The following is a 10,143-nucleotide window of genomic DNA, read 5'->3' on the forward strand; positions in this document are numbered from 1 at the left end:
ACCTACAAGATCTCTGTCAAGTATTTTTAAAACTACAATACCCACCTGCTGAAGTAAAAAGAAAAAACAGATTGACAGAGCCAGAAGAGTACCTAGAAGTCACCTACTGCAGGACAGGCCCAACAAAGAAAATAACAGAACGCCACTAGCCGTCACCTTCACCCCCCAACTAAAACCTCTCCAGCGCATCATCAAAGATTTACACCTTATCCTGAAAGATGATCCCTCGCTCTCACAGATCTTGGGAGACAGACCAGTCCTTGCTTACAGACAGCCCCCTAACCTGAAGCAAATATTCACCAGCAACTACATACCACACAACAAAAACACTAACCCAGGAACCTATCCTTGCAACAAAGCCCGATGCGAACTCTGTCCAGATATCTATTTCAAGTGACACCATCACTGGACCTAATCACATCAGCCACGCCATCAGGGACTCGTTCACCTGCACATCTACCAATGTGATATATGCCATCATGTGCCAGCAACGCCCCTCTGCCATGTACATTGGCCAAACTGAACAGTCTCTACACAAAAGAATAAACGGACACAAATCTGACATCAGGAATCATAACACTCAAAAACCAGTAGAAGAACACTTCAGTCTCTCTGGCCACTCAGTAACAGACCTGAAGGTGGCAATTTTACAACAGAAAGACTTCAAAAACAGACTCCAACGAGAAACTGCTGAGCTTGAATTGATTTGCAAATTAGATACCATTAACTTTCGCTTGAATAGAGACTGGGAATGGCTGAGTTATTACACTACTTGAATCTATTTCCTTATGATAACTATCCTTAACCTCTTGTAAACTGTCTGTAATTGACCATCTCAATTATCACTACAAACGTTTTTTTCTCCTGCTGATAATAGGTCATATTAATTAATTAGCCTCTTAGAGCTAGTATGGCATCTTCTCTGTATGTGTATATATGCTCTTATTATATGTTCCATTCTGTGCATCCGATGAAGTGGGTTGTAGCCCACGAAAGTTTATGCTCAAATAAATTTGTTAGTCTCTAAGGTGCCACAAGTACTCCTGTTCTTTTCACGGATACAGACTAACACAGCTGTTACTCTAAAATCTGTGTGAAATGAGATGGTGATCTCAGTTCAGCCTCTACTGGACATATGTCCTCCACACAAAAGCCACCATCACAGCTGGCACCAATTTGAAACTGTGATGAATCCATTAAGCAGGAAACTGCTATTCCCATCATCCTCCACCCCACTGATCTATGACTCATCAGGGAGAGGGAAGAAACTCTAGGAAAGACTCAGACCTAGGAAGTAACCTAGCACTTGGGGACGTTCCAATAGCGTAGAAAGGCAGGAGCAGCTGGGCAGCTGAATGCAACAGGAGAGCTGTGTGCAGAGCAGGCTGCAGCAGGAGCCAGGGAATTGCATGTGGAACAGGAGGTGACTGTCGGTGTTGTGACTGATGCATTTCTGCGTGGGATTGGTGGGGAAGTAGCAGAGACTGGGAGCCAATGCAGAGGGGTCCCAATGAGACACACCACTAATTGATCCTGGCCTAGAAACCTGCAAGTAGTTGTTATCTCTAGCAGAGGCTGGACTGGATAGGCACCAACCCTGAGGCCTTGACTCAGTACTGGTCTGCCCACCCCAAAAGTCCAGATAGGAACTGTTATTGTTTAACATTCAATGCAGTGCTTAACTTACTGTACCTAGGGTATTTGTAACCTTCCCCTTTCTGCCAACCCTAGTAAAATGGCCTTCATTTACCATATGTCTGCGTCATAGTGCCTATAGGAGCTAGTATCTGAAGTGCCTATAGAACTTGTCTCTGAGCTGTGATACATCTGGTGCGATACCTTAGAAGTTTGGGTCACCTCAGCACTAGCACCTGTTATAATTATATAACTCTGCTGATGGCCTCTACAAGAAGACAGCAGTTGAATGGACATAGGGACCTAAGTCTAGATATTTAAATGTACTGAGGTGCTGAAAGATGCGGAGAGGCACCTACTGTGATTTTCGAAAGTGCCTAGATGCCTAACTCTCATTAAATTCAAATGGGAGTTCAAATGGGGGAGTCGATCTACATCTTGAGGTGCCTAAAAATCTGGTCCCTACACTCTTAACCCATGGTTTGGAGCCTCCACATCAGGGCCTAGATGTGTGAGCTGGATGGTATGGAGAAGTGTGCTGTGTCGTTGCTGGTACTATACCTGTTACGGACAGAGGTCTCTGTGGTGTCCAGTGCTGTCAATGTGACACTCTTCATGAGCACTGAAATATTTGTCCTTTGGCGCCAAAAAAAAAGAGTGAACAAAATTGAGATTCTCCTTTGATTCTATATTGTGTTTCTCTGTGTATCACTGCAGGTTCCAGCGGTAAAGTGAGACATTTCAATGGAAACAAGTGATTCTACTGGAGGGTAAAATCTTTCTTCCCAACTGCAGAAATATGGAGACCTTTTTCAAAACAGCCCTAACAGGTGAGACATGGACACCATTCACCTCTTCAGGAACCACTGTTGCTGCTTATAACGTAGTATGTGTATTTTTTGTTTTTTAATTGAGAGCTCATTATTTGTTGATACACACTGAAGGGGGCAGAAGCTGGAGATTCAACATGCTGCACCTGGCTGTAAGCTACCTCTGTATTGTCTCAGTGCTGAGGCTACTGGATGCTAGGCTGGTCCCCCGTGCAAGACACTGTAGTGATCCTGTTGGCTTATTACTGAGCACTGTGTTGCCTCCCAGTTCAAGATCCAGTCAGTCAAGAGCTCTGTAGTCCCCAGAGTATAGGAAAGGGAAGTACAATTTAGCTTAGAAGGAACCAGGCCCAGCAGAGAGTCAGAGGCTGCATATGTCTAGGATCATCAGGCTGGAGACAGCAGCTTGGGAGCCAGCTGCAGAGGGGAAGCTGGGCCATGAGCTATCTAGGCCCTTTGAAGCAGGAGAGCTGGGCCAAGACACACTTGGGCAGGGGTCTACCAGTAGCTGCAGCAGGAAGATACAGGAAAGTGGCCTGCCGGTCAGAGGACGGTATGGAGGGGTTACAAGAATCTCTTAGCTTTATATATTTGTGGTGGACTTCCCTGGGGGGCTGTGTTAGGAACTCTTGGGTTTGATCTTTTGTTGTAACTGGTGAAGTCGCTTGGTGAAATCCTGGCTCATTGAAGTCAGTGAGCTTTGCTGTTCATTCACTGGGATGGATATTTCATCCATTGTGCCAAAGGTGTTTGCATTGTTTTGCTTCTGGCAATCATTGCATTGGAATTCTCTATTACTGAAAATGTGGGAGTGTTTTTGAGCACCCACCACAGGCAAGAGCCTGTGGAGCCGAGGGCTCAGAGCATCCGCAGCACTTAGCCCTGAGCGTGTGGTACACTCGGCACGCTGCCAGATATCAAAAGAGATCAGTGTACCACAACATGCCCAGCAACACCCTGCAGTCGACTTGTTTAGAATACGTTAGCCTCAGGGCTGCTCTATCTTGCAACCAGTAACTGGTAGCTCCTGTTGGCTGTTCCCACAGACAGAGGTTAGCTGGAGATTGCCATTTCCTGGCCACACACTCCTTTTACCAAGCCCTTCCCCAGAGCAGAGTGAGCTATGCCACCTGGGGATTTCCCACGCCAGATGAATCCAGGGTAGTGCAGTGCAGCCTTAAAGGGATCAGAAACAGGCCTTCTGAATGCAATCCTTTCCAGGGTAAAATATGGCTTGAATTATACCGTGAAGAGGAACATACATTGATCTAGTCTCCCTCTGTATGTCCGCATACCCGCCACTATGCCAATGGGGAGGAGGGCGCTATACATGTGCAAGGAGGGCAAGGTGGGTCTTACAGTTTGGCCCTCATGCTACTGAAGGGGATGAGACCATACTCTGCCTCTATTTTCTTTTCTAAGGATGATTGGAGTGGCCCATGAATTAGAAATCTATGTAGAATGAGCAACCACTTGATTTGCTTATGCTTGGCTGGAGGGAGAACAAGCCCCCTTGAACAAAACAGCTTTTTTGAATCCATGCCTTATTTTCAAAAGGCTAGTCCTTTTAACTGCACTATTCAAAACACTCCCTTATACAGCCTGTCCTAGTGGATGCATTTGAGCAATGCAGTTACATCGCATCACATCGTAGCAATGCTGTTCATAGAATCATACGGTTGGAAGGGACCTCAGGAGGTCATGTAGTCCAACCCCCTGCTCAGGGCAGGACCAATCCCCAGATTTTTTTATCCCAGTTCCCCAAATGGCCCCCTCAAAAATTGAGCTCACAACCCTGGGTTTAGCAGGCCAATGCTCAAACCACTGAGCTAATGTTGTTACAGTGTGAGCCTTAGAGGATCTATTCTTTCCCCAATGTGTGTGCATAAGTAGTGGGAGTTACGTATGCGCAGATTGATGCACATCCTAGCTGCCTCCCATTAAAGTAATGGGAAAATTCTGGTTGATGTGAGTGGGTAAAGAATGCAGCCCTGATGGAAAATGCACCCAGCCCAACAGCCTAGAAGTCTGCAAAGCAAGATGTGCTTGTCACTATTCATACACTGAAATACAGTATATTGTTTTCAAAGTGTTTAATTGCAGTTGGCATTACTCACCCTACTGCTGGAGGCACCTATCATGCTGGAAAAGGATGTCACTGGTGCTACTTGCAATGTGTAAACCTAAGGGGTTTGTAAACCAGTTTCCATCATGCTATAACAAATAGGTTGATAATCAGAAGACAAACCCTGATTGCTATTAAAGATGGGGCCAAATGAAAACTAGATTCCATCCCAGCTAAATGTGAGGACCAGTCTTTGTAATGGCTGAGCACCTTCCAAGATGTGCTGAGTGCCCTCACCTGCCCAACTGGAGCTCTTGGAACACAGGTAGCTCTGTGACAGTCAGCAGCGACCCCCTAATAGCAAGTAGTTTTATAATAGCTGGCAACCATTAGGAGAAACTGGACATCTCACGGACTTTTGAACAAGTAGCCTGACTTTTGAACTGTCTTCCCTTATCAGTCCTGAGGCAGTTGAAGCTGGTCCTAAGCGGGTTTTTGCTGAGCAGATTGCAGAAGTGCAGGGTTTGCTAACCACCAATCAAATGCTAACACAACTGAAGCCTATGTGTGAGTGTGTATAAAAGATTCTTGATTTTTGTATGGAGTAGAGTTTTTTGTACCAAGGTACAGAACTCTCCTTTCTTCTGCAGAATAAAGCAACCTTTCCTTATCCCTGTCTGGCTGTCATTGGCTCTCAGCTAGGCTGACCCGACATTTCGGTAACAGCGCTCACAAGTTCAGTCCTTGGAGAGTTTGGGGGGATGTAAGGTCAGAAGCCATGCTATGGGGCCAGTCCTGCAAGGTACTGCGGGCCCTCAGCTCAGATTGACAGCACCTCACCTTATCAGGCCTCACGTAAGGAAGTTTGCACAGTTCTTGCCTACATGTGCTTGGTTCTAACCTGTGCTATTAGCCTCCCACCCCACCTTGTACCTTTTTTGATCACTATACTAAATTCACCCACATCCATCGGTTGTTGTTTTTTTAAGGTACATAGTCTAGTAAAAGCTTTGAAATGTCAATTTCCTCAGTGTAGAAATCCCATGTCAAATTTAAAATAAATTTAGACATTACAAAAATATCTCCTTGTTATTCCTTTGACTGGATCATTGCATAAGTCTCAAGATGCAAAGCTGTGCATGAACTGCCCTACATTAATTGATGGTAATTATGCATTTAGAGGAGGACTATTAGCTGTTTTCTCTGGCTGGGGATAATAAGAGACACATAGTTTCATGATTCCATACAAAAGACACTATTGGGGGAGAAGTGCAATGATTGATGAACCTTTGGAGAAGCATACCTAGTTTAGATAAAATAAACAATATGAGCTGCTTCTTGTTATGGGTTAACACCCCATTGAGGTTTGAAAGGTGTGAACTCACCGGCAGTTAACATAACTGTAAGCATAAGCCCTCCCGCCCTGCACTTAAGACAACAGGTGTGGGTGAACTTGTCCAGGAACTTCTGAGTGAGAATTGTTTTGAATGGAGGGGTGTATGTGGAGGGGCAGAAAAGAGATCACACAGAAACTGAGGCCATGTCTATACATACAGTGCTGCAGCAGCACAGATGTAACAATACAGCCGTGCCACTGAAGTGCATCTGGTAAAGATGCTCTATGCTGATGGGAGAGAGCTCTTCCATTGGCATGAAAAAAACAACTCCGCTTTGTCAGTGGGAGAAGCTCTCCTGCCGACATAGCGCTGTATACACAAGTGTTTATGTTGGTGTAACATGTGTCGTGTGTGTGTGTGTGTAGGGGGGGAATATTCAACCTCCTGAGCAACGTAACTTTTGCTGACATAGGCTGTACCACTTGGGAAAATAGCCCAAGAAACAAGAACAGAGAGAGGAAGAGGCAAGAAAGCCAAGCAGAAGCCTATAAGTACAGTGTGACCTGTTGTCATAACTTGGCCTACAAACTTACCCCATTTGTGAGCTCAACTGTAAGAAGTGAGTGTAAGTTCATGAAGTATCACAGTACCCTATAATAATGAATGTTGATGGTACAACGGAAACAGACTGAATTAGTCCAAACAAAAAGGGCTATTGATATAACTCAAGGATTGTGTTAAGATCATGCCTGGTAAACAAGAAAAGTGTGGAACCAAAAATCAGTGAACCAACATTGATGTATGAGAAACTAGGCCTAACTTGTGGATAAAATAATGAGGGGATGGGCTGTTCCACTCATCACTCCTCTTTGTGTCCTTAAAGAAAGACTTGGAGAGACAAATAGACTGCTTGGGTGAGCTCCACCATTGTGGCACTCCACCATCTCCCAGACTTCTTCATGCTAATCCTGAAAGATGTACTGACCAGATGGGGACCGATGGGGGTACCAGATGATGTTGCCATGTCCACTGGCTTTGGATAAATCCTGAACACCACCTGCCATGTGAGACTTTTGTCTCTTTCGGTCCCCAGTGTGTCCTTTTCCTTCCCCACCTTATTCTCTTTCTTCTCTTTCCCCTGTTTGTTGTCTAATAAGAGCTTGCCAAGACTGCATATTTTAGAACTTTGCAGTAAGCCTGTGACCACAGAGACAAATAAAATAATGCCCTCAACAGCTTGATGCTGTTAAAAGCATAGGTGGGAAGTGACTTTTTCATCTTGGGAGGCTTACGTGAGCACCGGAAATTCCCTAATGTGGGGGAGGCCACCAGTGCCTAGACTGTAGTTCCACACCCCTGCTCCACCCCACCCTTGCTCTGCCTCTTCCCATTCCTGCTCTTCCTCTTCCCCCATGGCCCTGCCTCTTCCCACCCCTGCTCCATCTCTTGCCCAGAGGCCCCTCCACCCACCGCTTGCTCCTTTCTGCCTCTTATATGCGCCGCCCATAGGTAAGAGTTTGCCAGAGTGGCTGATAAGACCATGTGCCATGATTCTGTTTTTCCTGCAGTGAGGTTGCACGTGTGAGTCAACCTCAGAGACAGAAGGCTCATTTTCTACCTCTGCTGTTCTTCTCTTCCCTTTTATGCGTGTTTGTCTTGCTTTGTCATCTTAGGAAATGAAATCAGACTTTAATAACAACAGCTCCAGCCCATTTCAACTCACCTCTTCTCTCCCCCACACCCCGAAAGGAAAGTTATTACCATCTTTGATACCATCGTAAAGACTGTAAGAGCAGCAAAGAGTCCTGTGGCACCTTGCAGACTAACAGACTTATTGGAGCTTGAGCTTTCGTGGGTGAATACCCACTTCGCCGGATGCAAAGGCTGTTTCAAACTAGAGAATTTTTTTCTAATAACTGTCTCCAGCTAAAGAGAAAGGGAACAAGGGGTGGTATGAAAACCTTACTTAATGCTTTACATTTCAAATGCTTTAACTGTTGTTTCCCTTCTTTTCTGTTTTTTTAATAAAAGGTTTAAAGGTTTTTTAATGATGTGTTAACCATGATACTAACAGCCTCTGTATATCAAACCTTGTTTAACACTGTTTAATGTTGGACAATGCCAGGGTCTTAACATTTTTCGTCCATGTATTCCATCTAAATTAACAACAGACCCTGGAATAAGTTTGAGAGAGAGTTTTCAGGTCTGGTGTTGGCTAAAGAGGCATGTGGGCTGTAAGCTAAGAAACTGCTCCTTTTGTTCTTGGCTCCTTCTGCATCCGGAGACACAGGACTTCTTACATTCCTTGCAAATAAACAAGATTGCATCAAAGAAAATACTAGACTCCATCATCAATTCCAACTTCCAGCTGAAACATCTTCAGGGCCCTGAACTTTGAATAGCTGGTTAGGTCGAAATGGGGGCAATGGAGGTCAACAGAAGAGTTGGAAAAGTGCTATGAGTCACAGCCATGCTTGATTAGTGGTTGTAAAAGTGACACCTGCTCTGTGCTTTCCTCTTCAGAACACCACAGAGAATACAACTGATATTAACAAGTGTGTCAAGCAAAAATGTTTAACCCAGTTTCTCTGCCTTGCTCAAGAGAATAGGTCTGTCTGTTTATCAAGAACCTACAGAGAACTCAAAGTGACAAATGAAGGAATATTTTGTGGCAGCAGGTTTTTCAGTTGTTCCTGAGAAAATTGCTGTGTTTCAAACGGTGAGCAGTCAGTAGTTTTCCAGATGAGGCCACTCTTGACAAATGTGTTGGGCACTGCGTGAAATATTACAAATGGCAAAGCCATTTTCTGACTGGCCAGCTGGTGATTGGGATTGATGATGTAACACCCATGCACAGACTCCCACCGGTACAGGGCTGGGACTTTAACCACTGAAAACACACAAACAAATTCTCCTGTTCTGACCTTTGTATGGGTACCCCCCCTGCAAAATGAACTAGGGTCCTTTTCTGTGCTCTACAAAGAAGCACTAACCATGCACCAGTTAAATATCAGTTCACTACCTTCCCAAGTGGCACTGCAAATGACCCCTCCTTCTAACATTTGTCTTATTTTTCTAAGAATTTTTGGGTTTGACATGATGAAATGAAAGTGTCAATTTGAGCTTGTTGAAAAATGGAGAACCTTTTCCCTGAGCATTTTCAAAAATATTTGTCCACTTCATCTGTTAATGTTATTTACAGGCACTCCTTCCTTCTCCACTGTAATGGAATATTAAACTATTATAATGTTTACCCTCTAGGTGGCATCATGTGTAACATACCTTTTTCAAGCTGCTAATACCCAGAGCAAGCAATGCATTTAAGGGTATGTCTACATTGCAATTAAACACTCATGATTGACTGTGTCAACTGCCTTGAGCTCACGGGCTCAGGCTCCAGGGCTGTTTAACTGAGCTATAGACATACAGGCTTGAGCTGAAGACCACACTCTGGGACTCTTCCCACTCACAGGGTCTCAGAGCCTGGGCTCCAGCCTGAGCCAAATGTCTACACTGCAATTTTACAGCCCGATAGCCCAAGCCAGCTGTGGGTGTTTAATTGTGGTGCAGACATACCCAAAATGCCTTAAAGAGAACATATCCTCATATATGTCTTTGGGGTGGAAGCTCTGTAACCAGTCCACATCTGGCACATGACATGGTGTCAGATATGAAGGCAGCCTAACTAATACCAGAGGAGAACAGAAGTGGATGGAAATTAGCAACAAAGTGTTGCAAGCAGAAGAAGAGAACGCTAAGGTTTGTGCTCATCAACATGCCAATTGACAATGTCCCCAGGGAATGTCAGTTTTGACAGACCTTCAGAATGGACCAACTAGGAAGTAGTATTTTGCAAGATTTCACATTGCAGCCAAACTCCACAAGGAAACTGGAGATATTCAGGTATGCTCTTTAATTTATGCTATTGGGAAGTAGGCAGAACATATCTATGTCTTTTACCTTTACTGAAGACAGCCACAAAGAGGACTATAAAAAGGGTTCTGGTTATGTTTGATGTATACTTTATGCTTCAGAGAAATGTGGTTATGAAAGGGCATGTTTTCACCAGAGAATTCAACAACCAGGGTGCTCTGCTGAACTTACTTGCATTAGCTGGAAAAAGCGATACATGGGGGGCTTGTAAAACATGGAAATATATTAGTTATTAGCCTGACAGACAATGGCAAGCGGCTATAATTAAAAACAGAATTAACCTTACCCACAGCCATTCAAATAGAAAAGCAATCTGAACTTGTGAAACAGCAAAATAAACTTG

The 10,143-nt window shown here is 44.4% G+C and overlaps 1 long non-coding RNA gene across 1 annotated transcript; it reads left to right on the forward strand.

Moving 5' to 3' along the window:
• The first annotated feature begins 1,333 nt into the window (after positions 1-1,333).
• LOC127044100 (uncharacterized) lies at positions 1,334-8,660 on the forward strand. Its single transcript, XR_007772399.1, has 3 exons — positions 1,334-1,411; positions 2,353-2,521; positions 6,751-8,660. It is a non-coding gene; the product is annotated as an uncharacterized LOC127044100 (long non-coding RNA).
• Positions 8,661-10,143: the final 1,483 nt, after the last annotated feature.

Source organism: Gopherus flavomarginatus, chromosome 2, assembly GCF_025201925.1.
Source record: "Gopherus flavomarginatus isolate rGopFla2 chromosome 2, rGopFla2.mat.asm, whole genome shotgun sequence".
Taxonomy (NCBI): Eukaryota; Metazoa; Chordata; order Testudines; family Testudinidae; genus Gopherus; species Gopherus flavomarginatus.